Here is a 22,038-nt window from a genome sequence, read left to right on the forward strand (position 1 = left end):
ACATTAATTTATAATAAAACGTTATATTTATTCGTGCTACTAATTAAACTATTCATATTTAAAATTTAAATAAAAAAACGCATTAACAGTTTTATTTTTCTCGCTTTTAATATAGCAAACTCATTAAAAGATATCGTCAAATTTTAAATCATGTACTAAATAATTTATGTTTTATTGACAAAAGACTTTAATCAGAACTGCGATTTAATTTTAATCTTAATCAGATTGATTTTTAATTTGTCAAAACTTTTTTCGGCCTTGGATATTGTCGCTAGCATTGTCAGAAATATGCGTATAGCTTGAATAAGTTTCTCGTAAATCCAACTCGACCAGTACAATAAAAATATCTATATGATAAATACCGAGTGCTCCTATCTTTATTTTCCAATAAATAAATGGTATATGCACATAATATTATTTTTGATATAATCAAACAACATGGAACCAACCTAGATAAGAAAGTGTTATCGATCATAGTTTTGAATTATTGGTATCAAAGCATATTGTACCTATTTAATAAACTATTTTTAACGTTATTTAGAGCGAGCTTACGCTATAACATTATATAAAAGTCTGAATTTGAAATGAAAGCCTCGGTCCATTAGAGAATTAAAAAGTGTGGTAGATGCGATGGGATCTCACATCAGGCTCTAAAGGAGAAAAGTGTTGATTTTGAAAAGCTCGCGTCCGTCCTGTCGTCTGTCTGTGTCTTTTGCGGTGTGTCGCGATTTTCCCTAAGGGACAAGGGCGCCACCACTTTGGCGTAATTGCGACTAAAATTTATGCCGCTTTCGTATAATTTATGGTGTGTAATAACGTTAATGTTTCATTGCCCAAAATGAGCTATGTAGAACCATAGCCCAGACCGCTTGTTACACAAATGATCCACATCGATACATTAGTAATTAATTGCGGTGTGGGTGTGTGCGCTTTTCCGCCTCAGAGACCGGTAAAAGCTAACAATCCATTGAAATAACGGTCGAAATTGTGTTCAGGCAAATAAAAAATATATTTAGTTGTTAGGTCAGATGTGAAATCTCAACGGAGATGACACGAGCAATTCTGATTCGTTCCAAAAATAACGAGGAGGAATTTAACATTGAAATGGAAAATTCCCCGTTTTTTCATCAAAATAAGATTGGATCGGAGATGTAAGAAAAAATAAAGTAAAAATAATGATTGCTTTCCTTGGAAAATTGAGCAAAATTCTAAAAAAAAGACGGAATTGAGCAGTTATGGGCGCGTTGAAATCATTTAAAAAATGTTTCCCGTGATTTTCACAATCGACAAAATCACACCCGTCTTGCACAATACGTGACAGAAATAACAATGCGAAAATTCCCCCCCTTATGATTTCTGGGGTAATTTCTGCAAAAAAATCAAAGAAGTGGTTTTATCGTGAAACCTTTCTTTTTTCAATTTGGCTCCAGAAGAAGACGTGTATTAAATTTTCATAAGGGAAAAAGAACATAATAAGATCATAGAAGACCGTGAAACTTTCAGAGGTGCCTAATATTACATTTCTTCACGACTCACTATGTAGGAAAAAAACAAAAACAATTGAGAAACGTGACTGGAAGCGGAGAAAATAATTTGAAGAACAAATAACGATGGGAATTCAGCATAACAGCATTTACTACGGTCCATATTAGAGCGTTATTGCTTCCCCGCATAAATTGATATTTTCATTGCGCACCTCTCACAAATCATCAGTTATATAACATTTAATCATAACAGTGTACGGAAAAATTGCGAACGGCTTACGTCGTACATTTTTATTTGAATTTTGGAATTTCTCAAGAGCTTTCTCGCGCGTATTGTTTTGATAACGACTTCGAACAACTCGACGAATTTTATTCTTATCGTCTTTGATCTTTTCAATTTGGAATAGTGATTTTATCGTTACTTGAATTACACGTACATATGTATGTGTGTATATTTTCATACATTTTTTGTATCGCACGCGCTCCCACGGTAGCTAGATTCCAATTTATCCTGTATATTCGATTTGCTGGAACAAAGCCAAACCATCCCCAGTAAAAGTCAAACAATCCCTTGTTATACAACGCGTTTTTAGTGGATATACATATGTATGAAGGCATGATGTAAATTATGTTGTTTTCCATTAGTTAAAACTATCAATGGAAAGTTTGTTCGCCATAATTGAATTCATCCAATCAAACACATAACTTTATCTATCTATCTTCTTTTTTTTGCGATTCTTGAAAAGAGAAAAGGAGCGATGTTTATTATTGTGTGGTGAATGTTGAATTTGCGTCAATAATGCTAAAAGCATTGATCGCATAGATAGATAATCTGAATCTTATATGAAGGCTAATTAAGATTTGAATAAGCTATTAAATGGGCACAATCGTCAGGTTCTTAATGAATTTAAGTTTTATACACCTAGTAAGTTCAGGGACCTGAGGAATCGTGCTTTGTTTTCTCTTCCTGTGACTCGCACAACAATTTCAATATTTAGAGCGATATATCTGCTCAGTCGGGTTGCTGGTAAAATTGACCTGTTTAATATAAGCTGCACTGAACTGGTTGAGTAGTTGTGGATCAAAGCCCGTGGTTGATCTGAGTTGATCAATTATAAATATCGCCAGGAACGGATGTTTTAAATACCTTTATTTGTGTTATGATTGTGTAACTGGCCACAATGACGCGTTAGAGTACTCTGTACTGTCACTGTGGCTAATATGTTAAAATATAATAACAGAACATAAATTGTTATATATAAATATAATTTCATATATATTTATAGTTTATGTTCATTATAAATTTTTCATGTTTATTTAAATATAGAACTATCTACAAAATGTAATAATTACTACGTTACACAGATTACCTAAATACATTCTTAGTCGACTTAGAGAGTCTTTGTAATGTATTATGATAATTTAAAAGAATTGTTCATAGGTAGTTTATTTCCTATGATGTTCTATATATAAATGTAAACTAGAAAAACGAGAAAAAAAACTGTAAAATAGAAAATGATCAGTAGTTATTTTAAAAGATATTAAAAACATAAGATGTTTTTTGAACATAATTTATTGACAATAAAAATCCATTCAATATCACCCACTTAACTCTTGTTGAAATTTAAAATTCGTTTGATTCGTTTGAAATTTAAAAGTAATTAAACGTATTTTAAAGAGATAAAACATCACAATCAATATGAAAATGTCTGACTATTGATTCTAATACTCACGTTTGACACAAAAATATTAGATTTTAAAATAATGATTGCAAAAGCCAAAAATTTGTAAAAATTGAACAAATTTTTAAACGCTCATACAACTTAAACGAGAGTAATCCAACAACAAATATTGCCATAATCAAATTTAGTGGGTTAAACTTAGTTAAGATTACTTAGTCTCCGCTCTGGTAAGTATATTAAATACGTTATTTTTTTGTTGCTCAGTTTAATCAGTTGTTTTTTTTTTAGAAAAATCCATACATTTATTTTATTTTATTTAAATACTTTTTTTATAATTTATTTAAATAAATTATAAAAAAAGAACGGTGAGACAAAAATGGTGAGGCAGTACGGTGAGACAAAAAATATAGAAATATAAATGAAAATATTATATTCCATGTACAGTGAGCACTATATGGTAATATAAAGCAAACAAAAAAGAAAAATTACAAAAACATATTAAAATTAATAAACAATGAATGACAATGAAGGTGAAGAAGCAAATCAACCACAGATGTGTTTCTAAGGTGAAACCTTAGCTCTAAAAGTACTGACAGAGTCAGCAAATTTATTTACTATTGTTTTGTATATAAGCTTTTTGAATAGCATTGGACTTAATAATAATTTCGTTTATTACATACTTTTATGATACATAAAAAATTTCATATACTTTTTGCATAATATTACGCAATACTGTAGATTTACTGTAAGTATCAGGCCGACTAAATAGTTTTAATAGGAAACGTTATTCTTGTTCCATTCAACGATATATTTCAGGTTTATTTCAAGAGTTTATTTCAGGTTTATAGTAAACTAGTGGCTTAGCCCGGCTTCGCTCGGTATTTGTAATATAAACCGCTTAAACATGACTAATCTAATTAGTAAATATTTTATATAAATTTATTTGAATACTCATTTGTTTTTTTATTAAATTGACTGTCACGAACAAACAAACATGTATACTGTCTCTTTCGAAATTATATGTATACCAGAATCCGGCGCATACGCCCCCGGGGACTTCAAACCCTTTGAATCGAAAAAAAAAATTAAATCAAACGTGTCGTCTACGAACCAACGAACGAAGGTTACATACATACAAAGTCTCTTTCGAAATTATAAATTACATAGATATAAAGACGACATATTTTCATGTAGCGGCTACCGCTAACATATATGTACATACATACATACATAGATAGTTCTACGTCAAAAGCAACAGATTTATACATTGTAGAAAGTTGTTTTCAAAGAACATACATTGTGTTTGTTCCTTTTTAAACAGGTGTGCTGGTATGTATCGTGCATACGTACGAATTCTCGTATGTCAGCAACATAAAAAGTCGTATTGTGTTGACGAAATTCTTTTGTATGAGCACGTTCGCGAGAGGGAGGTAATTAATTTGAATTGAAAATAAAAAAGCGACTGACAAATCCCCTCGTTGCGTTGTTGTGATGCCGAGAATAATAGAAACGGACGAGTTGAATAAATGAACGCGTCAGAAACATTTGGTTGAACGCTTGTCAACCGGCTGGATCGGTGCGCGCTACTTCATTAGTCTTAATTTGCAGCGTCCTGTCGACGTCCTGCCCAAGGATCGAGCGCTTCGTAGACGTGTTGTTTTCGTGTCACAATAACTTCTGTAAGAACGTCTAATATGGTGAAAGAAGGTAACAGCGCGAAAGGCGAGATGAAAATTGAGATCGTCGACGAGTGGCATGCCAGCCGCAAAGCTTTTCACCGAGCGAAACTCTCTAGTGGAAAATCTTCAATTCACATTTTTTTCCGGTGGTTAAATAATTCTGTAAAAGTACGACACAAACTAACAACAATTTGAGATACTTGCAGAATACTAATATGGCCATAGTTGAAAATCTGTATTACACATGAACCTTTAACGTACGCGATTCCTATTTGTCAAAACATTGTACATACATATGTAGTTGACCGATAGGTATCACAACTTTATAAATACAATAAACTATCGATTATCCGGGCACGGATTATCTGGTTTGCAGATTATCCGTGCTTGAAAATATTAATTAATTATTTTTTTTACTTTGTAGGAATAGGAAATATTTATAAAATTTCAAACATTCAATTAATCAAAAAATAACACTATGCAAAACTTGAAACATGTACATTATTAAGATATCAAAATAAATCTAAAATACCAAAATGTAACACCAAACAATATCTGCAAAATTTCATATATGTATATATAAAAAAATTCGATAAGCCTCCCTACGGAAATTATGAAGATTAAGGATATAGTCCAATTAAAACATAAATTAACACTTAAGAAAATAAGAAATTATTTATTAAATTTATAGAAATAAGTATGATTTATATTTTCTAAAAAATAAATCTTGTGAAAAAAATGTTTTTTCGAGACGTAACTGCGTAAGCTTCTTTCTAAGCACAAGAGCTACATAGTCTTTTTTGGAGAGGCACAGCGATAACGCTTTTATTTTCACACATATGTATATGTAAGTATGTCGCGTTTATAAGAAATATATATGTAATTTTATAATTTAAAAAAATATATATATAAAATAAAATAAATTTACACAATATAGGTAGTATGTGAACGTTCTTTCTTCAATAGACGCGCTAGCGATTTATAAACTTTCATTTAAATTATGTTTTAAAAATTAATTTTACTAATTCAGTGCCAAATAAAGACCACGTGGTTTCAATTAAAAAGCAAGGACACTGTTCGCATTTATTTTTGTAAAATATATTTATTAAAACTCCCTGATTTGTCTTTACTTTCTTTATAAATATGTATATGAGCTAATTTTCAGTACACAAATTGCTATCACTACTTTTAATTTGATATTTTCAGAATCTTGGAAAGGTTAAATAAACTTATTAGAAGGCTACTAGTATTTTTACATTATCTACATATGTACATACGTAGTAACAATAGATGAAGTTTTTTTTTAATAATTGACGCAAAAAAATATTAAAATATTTTGCGAGATATTTCTCGAAATGAAGAAAAGTGGACTTACGCCATTTTCAAATATATATTTATTTTATAGTATATTTTATTTATCAATACATTTAATTTGCATTTTTATTTGATTTGATTATTTATGTACATGTATTAATTCGATTATTTTGAAATAAAACAAAAATGAAATGTTTTCTTACTTTGAAATGAATTGGTACTCACAGTTCTTAGTGTGTCAAATCGGTAATTTAATTAAAGGCAATCAAGGGAGCGCGTTTTAAGTTAAAATACCCATAACAGCAGAGAAATGTTATAATATTTCTGTGCATAAAAGGCTATAGGTACATAAAAATGATAATTTTTCGTAATTTCAATCTAAATTGCTGTCTTCCAATTAAAAAGTGCGTTCATTATAGTTTGTCGCCTAATTTTATATTCATATATATAACGGCTTTTATTATATAAAAGTCAAATTCACCACCGTACTCAGAGAACGCAACATGCATATGTACATACATATGTATATACATACATACATATATGTTTAATATAATCGTACATATTACTTACAACGATTTTTACTTTCGAAACGGAAGCCTATACATTTGAAACTTTACTATCGTTACACGAAATCTGACATGCATTTAAGGTTTCGGTAAAATAAATATCTTGAAAGCTTTGTTTCTGGTATTTATTGTATGGCAAAAAAGTATGTGCTAATAAACAAAAAGTTTTATCTTTTGATATTATACATGTATTACTCTGGAGCAAAGCATAAAGATATTTTTATGTAATGTTGGAATGCGCGAGTGCGTGGAGACTTTGTACATTTTATCTGCAAGCCTTATCCCTTGTGATGTACGTCTACGGCACTGTATATACTTTATACTATGTGAAAAGTTTGTTCAAATAAATATATTTTCTTATCTTTCTGATATGCCATACAGATATAAAAAAAATATTGCAGATTTTTGCTATATTACGCGTATGTTACAATATATGCTATTATCTAAGAGAACCTATTAATACGATTGATTCATTTTCATTTCCGTTTGAAATTAAATGTTCAGCAAACCAAACAGATGAATAAAAAACATTGTATGAAATTTTCATCCACATAAAGCCAGTATTCACGGAATATGGTTGAATATTTCAGGCGGTGTAACGAGAGTGCTTTTGCAGAGATTTTCCACCCCAATATTTAGGTACGCGAGAAGTGTATAAAAAGTTTTGACGAGGCTTATCATACATAATAATTATACAAAACTCTTCTGCAAGAGCAAAATCTGTCAAATTAAATATAAATAAAGCCCAAAAGTGCTTTTCGTTATACTACATATGTATGTTTGTCTATTTCACCGGATAAAAGTAAAGCAAAATGATCATTTAATAAATAATTCATCACTCTTAGATCGTACATGGAATGTTATACCTGAAAACGATAAATTTTCAGAAGACATTTCAGCTTATTGGCGATACTCTGGTGAATTATTCAAATTAAAAAAAAAGACGAGGCAATTCAAAAAAAAAACTTTACATCACAGACGAATGACTTAATTTAAATTTCTCTTAAGAGGAGAGCTTCGTCGTTCAGTTTTCAAACGGGTCAATACTTTCGGGGAAAAGGTTTCGAAGGCACTTTGCGAGGAAACGTTCTTACGGTGTGGCACACGATATACGTATCGACACGTCTAATCACTTACCTTTCGGGTACCAAATCTGAATTTCTGGAGACCCTTCTCACGTTATCGGAGGAAATAACGTTTATGCGAACGCCAGATTCATTATATAGGCGGCGGTGGGTTGTGGGGAAACAACGGCGACCCAATTTCTGGGAAACTATTATATTCCTTTATATTATACGTTTTGGACAGATAGGTAGAGAAGTAGTATCTACTGCTACGTGTACAAACGGAAACCTCTAATTACACACGAGCCGATCGCTTCGTAACAGGATACTGGCTTATGGGCTTACTTCCTGCACTCGTACGTTGGACGAAAACTAGGGGAATGCTTCGATTCTATCCCGTATAAATCTTCGATAACTGTAGCTCGATTGTTAGTAACCGTATCTATGAGCAAACATACATATGTACATTTGAATTTATTCGCATTCATTAAGCACGAACTTTTTTTTCGCTATTTAAAATAAAATTTTTATCTAGAATGTGATTAAACTTTGACCTTACGGAAAGCTCCGAAAAATTTATGGAAGGAAATTCGGAAGGACGAAAAACTTACGTAATATTTACACGCCGGAAAGCACTACGTCGTCCGAATAAGGCGATAAAACACCTTCTTTCACGTCAGTATTTATGAGAAATATATTATTATTAAAATTGTTTTTTTACCCTAGGGAAAAGTTGAAATAGAAATTCATCTCGAAAGTAAACTTTATTTCGAGAAGCACTAATAATAAAGTTGTTTGTACATACCTCACAAATTTTATTAAAATATGTGTGGATGCACTTTCTATTTTCTATTTCACTATTTCAACAACGAACTTTTGACAGCTGTAACCTTCGACTGTGGGATGATAGAAACGATGTGGGATGAAATTGGCTTATAAAATATATTATGATAACAGGTTCGTAAAATATCGCAGTTCGAAAGAGACCGCTCTCAGTCCGAAATCAGTTCAAAAGATCGAAATCAGATAGTTGAAGACAAAGATAGATGAGATTGAAAAGAGATACGTCAAACAAGCAGCGAGAACGCAAATTTTATAAGACAGTGTGAAAATGATAAAGTTTTAGGCGTTTTAACAATTAAAATTTGACAAAACGAGTGGGGGATGGAAAGTCAAACAAAATACTGGAAATGGGTTAGCTGTCACCGTCTCCAAAGTTATTGAATTCTGAAACGTGTTTATTACGATTATATTTCACCATTGACTTCTTGAAATCACTCTAAGTGGACTCAATTGAAATCTTTATCAGCGGGCAAACCTCGCAAAATGGCAAAGTTTCAAAGTGATCGGAAGGGAACACTTAACGTCGTACAAGTGGAACTAATAAAAACCTTGTGAAAAGATAAACAATTCAACTAAAGTTTCTTTCAAATTTAACGCAGACAAAGTTAAAAAAAATAAATTAGTTTTTGATGAATTTAAATTTCTAAAATTACTTTTCCTAGTTTATTTCTGTGTCCATAAAATGGTCAACCTATTTTTACTAACAGTTTGACTGTAACTACGATCCTAATTAAATTTGAACACAGATTGTTTATCAATTCCAATATTCATTTACGAACGTTTTAGACAGTCGAAATTATGTCGCTGAAGGGTCGCCAAACTTCTAAATTACCTGCGGTGTGTTGAAAATGTTCGACACGTTTATGTATTTTATTTTTGTTTTTATAAATTTTATTTTTTCTTTACAACAATTTTTGCCGCCCCCAAAATCTGGTACCCCGGGCGAATCCCTGGCTTCCCTCTCCCCATGGATATGTGCCTGTGTTTTGTGTATAATCATTATGTGTAATGATTGTATTGGGTACTTTTGTACAAAAGTTTGACCATAGTGGCACCTATGGTCGATTTGATTTTGATTTCCAAATGATTTTTATTGTTAAAAAATTATCTTCACGCACCTATGGTCGAGGTTAATATATAATGCATAAATAAATGAAGAAATAAATATGTAGACACTTTTTTGGTGTCAATGAAAAAGTATTGAAATATTGTATATTTGTTTTTAAAAAATAAATAAATATTTAGATTTAGTAATAGCTCTATACCAATATTTCTCAACGTGAGGCGTAATCTCCACCGGTAATTTTAATGTTTTTTTTGGGTGAACAATGAGCAAATTTAATATTAATATTTGTTACATAATTTTTTTCAAGTATTCCTTTTTTTAGTTATGCTATTTCTCTTCTCATAGCAAAATATGGGAAAAACATCATACTCATCAAATCACACATACATATAGGGGAGCATTTACTTAAACCAGTTATATCAGTTTTCCTCAAAATAGTTCTAGAAATGATAAAACTGCCAAAGAAATATCACTGTGCAATTATATTGCTAGTAATAAAATAGATGAGATGGCTGAGAATGTAGAAACATAACTTATTGAAAAGTAGAGAACAATAAAATTCTCAATACAGATAGATGAGGTATAAGAGATTTTTTGTATGTTGGCTTATGATGGCTGTATTGATGATTTATTACAATAATTTATTTTTGAAATTTAGTGAGCTACATATATAATTATTATTAGGGGGTAGGGATTGTTGTTGTTGTTGGATACCGGTATTGTTGAAATAAAAAAAGAACGATACTGGTACCTACGGTATTTTTTCGGTAATTTTCAAAACAGTACGTCCCAGGTAAAGGATTATAATGTTTCGTAGAAACTTCGTTTTATTTTGTGAGATTTTTAACTTATTTTTGCAATTGTAACTTAAGCTTATCAGATTCCCAATCATATATCACTGGAGATGCAAACGAAGAGTCAACCATCAGCTAGGTTATTAGTTGTTATATTTTTGTTCCATATATTAATTAGAAAAATAGTCCCTGTCGCGTCATCATTGTATAATATATGTATATATCGTACTAAAAAATGTTTCAAACAATATATTTTATCACATTTTCAATGTATGTACGTAATTAAAAAAAATCCGCACTTTATGGTCAAAATTTTCTTATTTAAATTAAAAATTGAAAAGGTTTGCGAACTTGAGACAGATTGTAAGGGAGCTGAAAATGTTGCCGAGCATTGTATTTAACGATATACATATATCAGAACAGTAAAAATTAAAAAAAATTACAGACGTGTAGGGTGATAAAATAAAGAGAGATCGATATCAATCTATTAAATAATAGCTCGCTCAAATCACGTAATCAAAATATTTACGCATCGATCGTTTTCATAGTTTTTAGCCATGGCGATATTGTTTTCGACAAATAAAATGTACGAACTTGAAAAAAATTGATACTATCGGTATTTCTTTTATTAATACAGGTATTGCCAAAGGCTTATTTATGGTCAAATACTGATACTACCGGTATCGGTACTTTCGGTATTGCAATGGAAGCATTGAAGTGGGACGTAGCAGAAAAAATATTAAGAAACACTGCTCTTGTACTTGTATACGCATTTGTATTTGAATTAATAAAATAAAAACCATATATTTTTGTACAGCTTTGATGTAATATTGTAGATTAATTATAATTCATCAAACCAACTATTATTTACTCAAACAAAGCAAAATCCGACTCTATTCAAAAAGTAATATTTACTTTGCCATAGATAATCTATTGTAGTATTTTTGTTTTTTATTATGATCAGGACCGTTTTTGACTCTTTTTTTTAAATCTAACGGATGGGATGAAAATTTCTTGCGTTTCAAACATGTATAGCCGAGAGGAAAATATCGATGCAAAAATCGGAAACGGTGAAAAAAAACCGTTCATGAATTTTAATGAAAATACCTAGCGTGTGTCATAAATCGCAAAACTAATATTTTAAGCCGCAAAATAATAGCAAGATAGAATTACGCTGTCAACGCTGTATGTTTTATTGTTTTTATTTTTTATTTTTACTCTTTTAACCATTCGCGGTTCATTATAACGTTCGCCGTTTTGTACATACGTACGGTTTTCAAGAGGTCGTACAGAATGAACGATGGCATGTTTAATTCGGCGTTTATACTTTTTTAATTAACCGTAATTAAAAACAGGAAATTAAAGAGATATACGGACGTCGCATTAAGGCTGAAAAGTGGCCGGAAAACCGAGCCGCAAAATTTTCTACGGAATTTTCCAAATGAAAATTTATGTTGAAGCGCCGACGTCGACTATTAGATACTTAAGCTAGGAAAAGCGCGGGTCGCCTATCTTGATTGATCTTAACGATGGTGGATATTCTAAAAGCTGTTCTAAATTTTAAAAGACCCATCTGATACGGCTTAAATTAATTGCGAATAATAAAATAAAACGGCCCGAGGAATATTTACAGCGAAACGCACTATCAAACTATTTATGCATGTATGTAAATCTCCGGAATAATTTAAATGCGTATAAAAAGAAAATTGAACATAAGCCGAGTGGGATCAAGCTGGAATGTATTCGTATGTATTTCCGTACAGTAATTTTCAGCTCGGTTACTTTCGAAGAAGGATAAGAGACGCAATAGCGCATTCTCGACATTTGTCTTGCGTCGGGGCTAAGCTAGCGTATCACGTACGTATCTATCTTTAAGTATAAAATTTGTTTTTTTCTACGTTCCTACTGCGTATTCCTATCTACGGTATTTTCTAAATATTTCCGAAACCGTTTAAAATTGCGCAATAATGCGACAAGGGGCTAGAAGATGTACTTATGCGATTGTTCGCCTCCAGATTTGTCTTCGCAGTGACGAATATCTACGGACAAATCAAAGGCGTCAAAGCTTTGTGTCATTGCGCAAGTCTTCCGCATGAGAGATTCGAAATTTGATTTCAACGAGAATATTGGGCGTTTATTTTTGTAGAAAAAGTTAATTTTCTTCAAACGTTCACCATCGCTTGAAAAAACGCTTCGAAATCAGAAAATAAAACGATCTTTAAATAATACGATTGTCAGATTATTGGAATCGTAGATACATACATACATACATACGAATGTATATACATATATATATATATATATATATATATATATATATATATATATATATATATATATATATATATATATATATATATATATATATATATATATATATATATATACACATACATATATATAAATATATATGTATAATAATATACGTATATACATATTTAAAAAGCGGGTTTCATTTTACGCCAAATCATTTCACGGGAAAATGTATTATAGTAAATTCGCCTAGAAATATACCTACTTATTTAAGTACTCGAAACAACTTTCCTGGTAGGAAAATCTTTTGGTAGGAAAAATATTTCTTATAATATTTGGAAAGTATTTATAAAGACTTTTTATAATAGCAGTAAAAACTTTATACAAAAATTGTGTTAGAAAATTTTTTTGTACCTTAACTTTCCTTTGATAATTCAAAGTAATCAATAGTTGAGACTTATTAGGGATTAACTTTATAGTACTGTGTCCCACCTGAGCAACAGCATTGTTAGTTTACGAAATCAACAAAACATGATACACGTCGTACATATACACATATACATATGAAGCATCGTAATTACTGCAACATAAACACAAAAGAACAAACATAAAAGTTTCATTTAACAAAAAAAACAAAACCACTAAACAATATATGTAATACCTCAGAGTTCGTCGAATCTCACTCTCAAAACAAACACCACAGTATTCCGAGCGTTTTTACAGTGCACATTTGCTTATACTACTACATGGTTTTCCCGATTTATAGCCGGGCAACAATGACGGATCGTATGGCACGCATGTCAGGGTTGTCGACGCGACCGAGCGGGCAGAAAGTCTGGCACAAACTGAAGCGCCAGCCCTGAGCTGAGGCGGGTGGGAGAGGGGATCTGGTGGGTCCAAAACTCGGGGTGCACAGCCGAACCCACCCACTCACCCACCCACAAGTTCGCCCACGCAAGAAACTCCTGTGTGTTTGTGTGTGTGTGTTCTGATAAATAATTGACAAGCATTGGAATGTGTTCGCACTATATCCATCACGGTAGTGAGTGATTATCATCGTGTGCGAATTTCTCTCAAAGCCTTGCACGTCAAAGTATGCGGTTGTGCTCGCGTTATATGTACATATGTAGTTTTAAAACAATAAAGCAAAATTTGAGGTGCGCAAGTCGCATGCGGCCCTCCATATAATTTTTTGGGGCGGCGACTAAACATCTAAAATATAGAATACTAGTGGTTTTACCGCTTAAACATGACTAATCAAATAGTAAGCATTTTATGAAATATATTTGAATAGTTTTATTTAATATAAATTTATTTGAATACTCATTTGTTTCTTTTTTTATTAAATTGACTGTCACGAACAAACAAACATATATACTGTCTCTTTCGAAATTATATGTATACCAGAATTCAGTGCCTGCGCCCCCGGAGCCTTCACCCCCGGCGGCGCCTGCGACCAATAGAGCTTCGCCCCCGGTGCGAAGGCGGCTTCGCCCTCGGGGACTTTGAATTCTTTGAATTGAAAAAAATCGAATCGGTGCCTTTGAATCGAAAAAAAAAAACTAAGAACCAACGAACGAAGCATACATATATACATATGTATTTTATTTTTATTTTTATTTTTTATTGTTACAAATCAATATACACTCGTCATTACAGATTTTCTCCAATGCGACGGGTGTACGTTAACGAAATACAGAATAGATAAACAATCAGTAATCAGAAATACAGTAATACATCTACAATCAGAATATATAGCATATAACAATTAATCAGAAATAATAATCATAGAGACATCTATGGATAATTTTTAGATTTTTTTTCTTTGTGTACAATTTTTATACATATAATAAATACGAAATTATAGAGATGTCTATAGAGATATCTATAGATTTCAGATAACTGTGTATAATTATTACAAATTATACACAGGCAGATTTTGTGACAACAGGAATAGATCTAATACCAATTTTCAGGAACCGTTTCAGCAATGATCAGATAAAATTGGCAAAATCTGATAGAGAAACGATCGATTTGGAGTCACAAAACCCCCAAATCTAACCAGCAGATGGCGAGGATTCGAACCTGTGACCTCAGTGGTGCAAATATATACGCTACCACTAAACCAAACTGCTGGTATGTACATATATACAAAGTCTCTTTCCAAATTATTTATTAGATGATCAGAATTATATTTGAAATTCGAGTTTCAGTTACAAAAACACTATTTTTGGTTGAATTAATTCACAAATTTTTATGACTTATTTGAATTCGATATGTCCAGAATCTCGGAAAAGCAGAATAAAAAAAAAAATTATAAAGAAAGCTATCGCAGTGCGCCTCACGAACGAGTAAAGCACTACATATATCAATGGTTTAAAAGAAAGAAAACAGTTGAGCATCATTGATTTGAAAGTTGATTGATATTAAGTGATATGCGTCTTAGCATTGCTATAATATTATCTGATACGTTCATACGTGAGTTTATTTGCCAGAACATATGATATTTGAAAAACATTTGTATAATAAAACCAACAAAATCGGAAGAAGATGGTGAAATACTAGCGTCCAAAAATCGTTCAGGGATTGCATTTTAACATCAAATTTCATTTACCGGCTTTTTCCGGTAAAAGAAAAATTAAAGTGGATTAAATAACTGTATGCGGTTACTTTTATTATACATACATATACGCTAACCTAGATTGAACCGTATATATGTGTTAGAAATAAATCTGAAATGAATAATGTCATAAAAATACATACAGTTCATTCGTAATAATTAATAATCGTAATTAAAACAACCGTTTGATCGAATTTATTACAACTTGGTTGGTCTGTGTTGCCACTCTCAAGCATGCATAGCGTCGCCAGTCTTACGAATCCATTAGTGGTGCTACAAAAGAACTGTCAAACTGACAGTAGGCTATCTATGTACTCGCTAAGACACAATGTGTTACTAAGCTAACAATGTGTTATTATTACTACATATGTTACCATTGTTCAAAACTTCTAGACGTATACAAAATATGATGAATATGTAGTAGCGTAACGTAATCCCTAAAGCAAATAGCAGATATGCCGCTGACAAGACCCTGGTCCAATTATGGGATTATTCGCGACGCGTATTTCATCTCTCTTCTGATTCGTCGAATAACTTTGCTAAGGTATTAAGCATGCTGAGTTTGTTTTGATGACTTCTTACCGGCCAAGGCAAGACCGTTTACTTTTGAGACTGTCTGCGTTTACAATTGTCTGTGGGTATTAATATGTCTAGTGGGTACTACCGATTGAGAAGTCCGACTTTGGTTAGAACTCGATTAGAAAATCATACGATGTACAATGTATGATTTGAAGTATTTCTGCGGTGCTGCTTGAATTGTTCCTACATATATTATCAAAGTGGATCGTTTTCTGTCAGAATTTGCTAATTTCACTGTCGAAACGGTTTCTAAATTGTCGAAATTGGTTTATACCCTCCCATTATTGTCATCGTTGTCTGAATTTGTTTGCCACACATATGTACCTTCTATTCATTTTGTTCAAAATTTCAGTCATTTTAGATATTTAATACTGAAAATAAACAAATTCTAGACAACTTTCCACAATACTCCAAATTCAACAAATTCCACAATATTCCTATTTCCATCGTTTTTAACCCTCCCTCACCAAAGTGGGGTATGCAAGTGCCCCAATTTTTACGTTTTTCCTAATAACTCTATACACCCTATATTTCTTGTATTCCTAGAATTAAGTACAATAAATTTATTTTAATAGATTTTGTATGATTTAGAAAAGGGGTACATCGTACAAAAATACATTTATACATTTCTACGTTCCATAGTATGATTTAAAGGCGGTAGCGATAAGTCATGTTTTTGACTGTTCGATGAATCAATGCGAGAGAAAGACAGCTCGAATTTGGTAAGCTATTGTTTTCGTTGCTTTTGGCGCGTGGCTATTGAGTCATGAAGTCGCCTGTTAGCCTTATCTACATATGTGCATTTGCGCGTTATTTTTTAATACAAAAATAGTCAAAAACATGCTATAGGACTAAATTTTTTTATGTTGATGTATAAAATGATTAATAAGATATATATTGAACCCATTTGTATCGAGAAAAGCTGTATTTTGATTAAAAAATACTGGAGTCTTACTCGATCCCGGTTCGGCACACTCGTTTGATCTCGACGCTCCATCCTTCAAAAGTTAATGCAATATTATGCAATAATGTATCCGTATAATTACTTAGTTCGTAAAAAAAATATTTCCCGTGATAATTAATATAGAAATTTTGATGATTTACCGGTAGATCGGTAGATCGTTAGTGCAATCCCAAAAAGCGAGCCTAAGGCCAAGTTCAACTCATTTCAGAGCAATATGATTTTAACCGCGTGTCAAAAAAAATTTAACGGCACGTGATAGAAAGACGCTTGTCTGAAGCCTGCCTAAAAGTCGGTAGTGGGATTTGAATAAACCAATAAAATAAACGATTCAGTTTATCCTCTATCCACTTTTATGGTTATTCCACGACATAAGTTCTGCAGGGTGAATAACCACGTAAATTGTATAAATTGCAAAGGACTCCGATGTCAGCTTCAATTTGGTATTAAAAGTGACAGTCAAATTACTATACTTTATGAATATTGACGGACGGCTACATAAATCTAGGCGAAAAAAACTAAAAGGATAATAACTTTTTTTTCGAAAATAATGAAAGTTTTCTTTGAAAGCATTAGAATATTTGAAAATATTACGGATAAATGTAAGGAGAAAAAATATTTACTTGATATAAAGTTCGTTTACACATAATGACCTCTCAATTCGTCATATTTGACAGGAGTATTTACATATATGTATATACATATTTATCGATTCATTAGATGATTGCCCTTTTTTATTCGGTTTATCCAAAATTGCAGGATTTTTACAAATAATAAATGATTGGAAAATGTTAAAAAAAGTACATATTAATAGCTTCAAAATATGGAACAAATATAAGATGTAAAAAAATATATGTAACATAAGTACAAATTTCATTGAATCGCAATTGCTTCAACATAGTGATATTTTTTTATAGTTATTCCAATCTGTCATTAAATTAGAAAAGATTTGATAAGTTTGAATGTTTTATCTGAATTTGTTGCATTGATAATTTCATATTAAAGACAAATCCCAATTATTCTATCCAAAAGAAGTTACTTTTGGATAGAATAATTGGAAAATTGTTTTTTCATTGGGAAAACTGCAAAAGAGTAATTTTTTTAGTTATTTTCAACTTCTTTTTGATAGAATGATTGGGATTTATCTTCAATATGAAATTATCAATGCAATTAATTGAAACAAAATATTCAAATTCATCAAATCATTTGTAATTTAATCACAAATTTTCCGGCACGTTTTTTTTAGAACATTTTTCCATATCTGTTACAGATCCATCTTTGTTTCCACCTCCTGAGCTGATTATTTAAATAAAAATTAACATGAAACCTCCAATAATTTTCGTATATACTAAATATGATTGTCCAATATTGTTTATCAGCTATGAATCGACGACGTTTAGAAAATGACAATTTGAAATTGGAATACAAAATGGTGTATTCTGTACGAGCTCAATTCGACAAGGTATGTATTATTATATTTTGCGGTGATTTCAATCATTAAAACTTCACATGCATACTTCATATTCCAAGTATTGAAAACAAAATTTACTATCAAATTCATTATTAATGTAAAAAGCCAATTTATGCACAGAATACACAAAACGTAAATAATTTGAATGACAATCAAATTGCTTTGCTTAAAATCCACATGCACAATTAATTATGGAATGCACAGTGGTGCAACTTCGGAAGCACAAAGCTCTCTGTCGAGTTGACACCTTAGTTTCAGTATGCACAGAAGGCTGTCGTGCAATATGATGAGAATATCAACCATTTACCGATTATGCATCGTTGCAAATTACTTATGCACGTACCGGAAATTTCATACAGGATAAATATGATTACAATTTTATTTATTTATTTAAAGTTTGGACCATTGTAGCATTACAGAAATTCCTAATGCGCGACAATTGTCCAAAATATAACAGAAAAGAAAATAAACAAAATAATAACTAAAGAAATTAGACATGACAAAAACAACACATATTGTAGCGTGGACGTGAAGAGGGGTTTCCAGGATCGGAGAGAAAGACGCCGTAGTGTTGTAGAAGTGGTTTATTCGTCCGCACCCGTCGGCTCTCCAGCTCGGAATGCTTTCCAGTTCGAGAGCGCCCAATATTTATACTCATTGAGCGCAATACACATACATATATAAGCGAGAATCTATTGGTCGATGGGTCGCGCGATCCTATTGGGCGTAACATACGGCTCCTCTATTCGTCGAGGCCATTTTGGCTCGAACAAGAGATCAGGTGATTAGCGCTAATAAACCGTCGGTCCACGAGCGTCACTCACCTAATCTCTACGTTACAATATATACACAAACAACAAATTTAACATAATTGACCGATTGAATCTTGACCGATTAATCCATTTCTTCTTCTATTCTATTTTATAACCTTTTTCCAATATTTTAACACTTTAGTTTAGTTATGCAATGTGCTAGCTATGTATTTAGTCATGTTATAGTTTTTATTTTTTTTCTTTTTCATTTGGTTTATCTTGTATTTATCTTTTTCATTTGTTTATCTTTGTGAAAATCTGTAATTGGACTCGGATGTTATATACATACTAGTGAATAGCCCGATGAAATACCATCGCATGGGTATAAAATTATTATATACCCGTATAAAACTAAAAAAAAAAATCCGGAACCGGAACCGTTATTTTCGTAGACTCTCATAGATAGTTTTCAATTCTTTATTTGTAATAATTTTCAATTCTTTAAGTTAACGTTAACAAAATGTAATATTTTCCGATTATATACAAACGGTCATTGACCTCGTAACGTTGAATATTATTATTACACATAACAAATTACGTGCATATACATATGATGTATATTTACAACACGTATTCTGGGCGAGGATATGGCATGCGACGCGAGCTCGTTAGCGCCAATGCGTTTGGATCGGAGGGTCCGAGGTTCGATTCCCGGCGCCCGCGGTGAATGAAATCAATTTTTTTCTCGAATATCGTCAAAATATAAATAATTTAAATTATAATTATAATTAAATTGAAAATAAATACATAAAAAAATGGTTCAAAACCTCGCTAAATGGAATTATTAAAATTACGTATTTTTATATGGCGAGAAGGAATATTTCAATTAATGTTTAAAAAAAAAAGGTGAAATGAAAAATTGGATTTGGCGTAATGTCCGAGACCATTAGCTCAATGTAGACCCATATTCAGGCTATTTGGGGTGATCGGTTCGAGATCATTGCGACAAAGTCGTCTCGTCGAAAAATGAATTAATCGATTTTTATCGATTCGTTCATTATGTTCGGCGAGAGTTAGGACACACACACACACACACACACACACAGATTACCGTCTTTATATATATGATATTATATATTTACTCTTTGTTTTTATGCATGTCTACATCTTGTTTTCTGTTGATTTTGCAATAAATAAAATAAAAATAAAATAAAATAAAATAATCATAAAATATAATAGCTATAAAATAGTAGATAATAATAATTAAAAATATATAAAAAACAAAGGAATGTCTTATGAAAGAAAAAATAGAGAAAGAAAAATAAATATATAATATACATTTGTATATACACAGACAAAAATACCTTTATACATAATTATAAAAAACAAGAGCACATAACGTAAAAATATGAAATAGTAAAATATAACATAAGGAATGTCTTTCACCCACAGCCAGTTCCAATAAATAAAAACCAACTGCAAATACAAAACATCCCTGTGAGGCCCAAATGGAAGAGAGTAAATCAAAATTCCACTCATAAATCACAATTAATTATGAAAAACAATGATGAGCGCAGACTACCAGACAAATAGGTTAGGTACATTTTCAGGTACGCCGAATTGAAAAAAGTTCATCTAAAAAATATTCGAATTAAAACAGTTAATTAGTGAAAAAAATACATGTACGACATAATTTGAAAAGTACATATGTATGTATGTATGTATACATCGAGTAGGAAAAACATTGCACATTGTAAGTGTATAATCTAATTAGTTACGATACACTTTGACATACATATTGGCAAGAGTTCAAAAATAGCCGAGAGAAACATTCTCGTGAATTGACACGACCGAAATATATTTATGCGGAATACGTGCGAAAGCCTACGTTTTTTGGGAAAAAGGCTATTGATTCAAAACAAAATATTTACAATGTACGAACATGTATAATGTTTAATTGCGTTAATTGCACACAACAGTATTACATATATTATATGTACGTTTCACATCCTTAGAACACAAAGGTAAAAATTACACAATTTAATTAAATTAAGTTATTAATAGTGTAGGTATGTATATATTAATAGTTTATATTTAATGCTTTAGTTTTTTTTATGATTGTGTATAAATGTGTTTTTTTTGTGTATTAATATATATTTATATATATTTTTATTTATCTCATTACGTATTCTTGTAATGTTACAATGGTCCAAAATCAAATAAATAAATATTTTAAGTAACACTTAAAACAAATCTATTTCTTTCCAAAACCACCCATCGAAATTTCAACTGACGAAACACTAGAAGGAAACGAAAGCCAAAGGAATTTACAATTGAAAGATAAGTTTACTAAACGAGTTATGAAAATCTCTCAGCTGATTTTTTGCGACATTTAACAGACACACAAATAAGTAGGCGCCGCGTGTTTTTTCTTTAGATATTTTTATTCATTTATATTTTTAGACTATTGTGGAATGACAGGAAGAATCTTATGCGCCACGATGGCGTACGTAAGAAAATAAGAGGAAAAAATACATCGATTAAAAAAAAAAAGCAATAGCAGAAAATATGATAATACACAATAAATAAACCTTATAAAAAATGAAATAACAGAATACATAGTAGGGAATGTCTTGGATCAGCAGTCAGTACTGATATATGTACATATGTACATATGTATATATGTATATATAAGAACCAGCCGTAAATATAAAACATCTCCACGTGGCCCAAAAGGAAGAGAGACGATCAAAATTCCACCCATACATCACATAAATTATGAAAATAATTATAAGCGCAAGCTACCAGACAAATAAATTGGGTTAAGGTTTATAAATAGTTTTCCTGTGGTGGAAAATATCACATTCAAGCATGGCAGCAACGATTTCATTAAAAAGTTGGATAGCT

General features: G+C 31.4%; 1 protein-coding gene across 1 annotated transcript in view; it reads right to left on the reverse strand.

Annotated features, from left to right (window-relative positions):
• The window catches only part of LOC143918111 (alkaline phosphatase-like), a 47,798-nt gene extending 34,203 nt beyond the window's left edge, over positions 1-13,595 (reverse strand). Inside the window, exon 1 of the mRNA XM_077439821.1 lies at positions 13,410-13,595. The gene's annotated coding sequence lies outside the window, so the exon portion shown is untranslated. The remainder of the gene's footprint in view (positions 1-13,409) is intronic.
• Between the last annotated feature and the right edge of the window lie 8,443 nt (positions 13,596-22,038).

Source organism: Arctopsyche grandis, chromosome 10, assembly GCF_051622035.1.
Source record: "Arctopsyche grandis isolate Sample6627 chromosome 10, ASM5162203v2, whole genome shotgun sequence".
Lineage (NCBI taxonomy): Eukaryota > Metazoa > Arthropoda > Insecta > Trichoptera > Hydropsychidae > Arctopsyche > Arctopsyche grandis.